The sequence below is a fragment of the Galeopterus variegatus genome, unplaced genomic scaffold, assembly GCF_000696425.1.
Source record: "Galeopterus variegatus unplaced genomic scaffold, G_variegatus-3.0.2 Scaffold1137, whole genome shotgun sequence".
Lineage (NCBI taxonomy): Eukaryota > Metazoa > Chordata > Mammalia > Dermoptera > Cynocephalidae > Galeopterus > Galeopterus variegatus.
This window is the reverse complement of record NW_007727248.1, coordinates 31,541-33,819: the sequence shown is the minus strand read 5'-3', so window position 1 is coordinate 33,819 and position 2,279 is coordinate 31,541. Positions and strand designations below refer to the sequence as shown.

Here is a 2,279-nt window from a genome sequence, read left to right as displayed (position 1 = left end):
TCAGATTAATAAGTAATCTAAAATTCATTCATCAAATATTGCAAGCCCTCACCTTGCACATCTCAATACATGCCTCGTAACACTGAAATGGTATCTAAGGGACATACTTTATAACTACAATCGTGGTTCTCAAACCTGAGCATCAGTCAGAGGGCTTGTAGCATCACACAGACTGCTGGGTGCCACTCCTGGTGTTTCTGATTCAGTAGGTCTAGGAGAGAGCTTAGGAAATCGAGTTTCTATCAAGTTCCCAGGTAATGCTAATGCTACTCGTTTGGGTACCACACTTTGAGGACCACTGAAGGACCACTGAAGATGTTAAAGGATATCTCTTACTTTGTTTCAAAGTTTGAGATTTATTGCACCAATGAGTCTTTTAGGAATCACTGTGGCAGCCAACACAAAGTCAATCTAACCAAATAGAAACATTTCTAAACATAACCAGTGTCAAAGCTTCGGATATACATTTGTTTGATCATGTTTTAAGGAGACATTTAAGGAAAAGTATAGAGCAAACAAATATCACCCAGTCAGTCCTTTAAAGTCATGTCACGCACAAGGTGTAAACAGACCTTGGGAATATTGGGAAATATGGGAAAAAAATTGATCAGGTAAAGATCACAGAGTTTCCCATCATTAAAATATGATCCAATCTTGTGGCTGGTTCAGTCGTATCAGAGTCAAGGTTAGAATCACTCTCCTGTCATTGCCCAAAGTGGAAACCAAGTAGGCAGGAGGTGAGGCTACACTCTCTACTGACAAGAGAGAAAACACACATTTTGTCCCCTACAGTTTAGCATATGTGCAATTTTGTATTTCCTATATCCAATGTGAGATTTGTAGTTATGTCCCTTGAACATTCTTCAGAAACCAAATTTTAAAGAAATGCTCAAAAAGCATAGTGCTCTATGGAAAAAAAAATTAATCTCCATGCATATATATATATACACACAAACTGTAATGGACTGAATATTATGTCCCCCCCAAATCTATATGTAGAAATCTTAGCTCCCAAGGTGATGGTATTGAGGAAATCTTAGCTCCCAAGGTGATGGTATTGAGGTGGGACTTTTGGGAGGTGATTAGGTCACAAGGGCATAACCCTCATGAATGGGATAAGTATGCTTACAGAAGAGGCCAGGGAGAGATCCCCCACCCTCTCCATCATATGAGGTTACAGTGAGAAGACTATGAGGAAGCAGATTCTCACCAGACACCTTGATCTTGGACTTCCCAGACTCCAGAACCATGAGAAATAAATTCATGTTTATAAGCAACCCAGTTTATGATATTTTGTTACAGCAGCTCAAAGAGATGAAGACACAGACACACAAACACATATGCTTTAAATAAACAAGTTTGAAAATAATCTTAAGTAATTTGTTAAGTTTTTTAAAACTATAACTGCCAAACTCAATGAATAGTTAGTAAAGGATTAAAATAAATTATTAACTCTTCAAGAAGTTTTCAGGGCTAGTTCTAATGTTAAAGTACTCAAACAAGGAGAAAAGGGAAAGTACTCAGCAAATCCCATTCTCCATTGGGGATCTCATCTTTGTTCATTAAACCAAACACTTGGAGGGGATATTGGTTGTGTTAGCACATTGAGTAGAAAATTGCAAAGTATAACTTACTTTTTATAGAGGAACATCCATTTTGATCTCAAAAAATATGACTTTTTCACTCAAGTCATTATAAGTTTCTGGTTTTTACATTCTTTAGTTAATTTCAAATATAAATTAAAAGATAAAAATAATAAAATGTTTAAATTTTAATATTCAGAATTCTTAAACTCACAAAAAGCAGTACTCCCTGAATGCCGATATTTTCCTGAGTGAAATAAAAAAAGACACAGTTGCGAGACTATAGATTTAAGAAGTTTTCATTTTGGTTAAGGAATTTCCAAAAACTCTCTCTTAATGAAATCTTGCATTATATCACACAATTTCACCTAAAGGGACACCTGAGGAAAAGGTTTACACAAATGAAAATTGGTAGAGGATTTTAAATATAAAAGTTTTATTCAAATAAGCCTCTCTGTCTGCCCTAAATTCCTTGAGACAATTAAAATGTGCCCTGAAAATTAACAACTTGAAGCGGATTTGTGTCAAAAACATGCATCTGGTTGCCATTTTCTTTGAATAATATAGAAGTATAAGAAAAGGCATAGCTACTGGTTTTCTGTGCATAGCTTAAAGATGGTTTTTGGAGTTGAATGCAAAACAGTGGGGATTCTGTTAATTACATTAGATATTAATCTCTGAGTTAATAAATTTTTT

The 2,279-nt window shown here is 35.2% G+C and overlaps 1 protein-coding gene across 1 annotated transcript in view; it reads right to left on the bottom strand.

Moving 5' to 3' along the window:
* Nucleotides 1-2,279, bottom strand: part of CTNNA2 (catenin (cadherin-associated protein), alpha 2) — a gene marked incomplete at its 5' end in the record, with an annotated part of 100,964 nt that overhangs the window by 91,260 nt on the left and 7,425 nt on the right. The gene's annotated exons all lie outside the window — the stretch shown is intronic.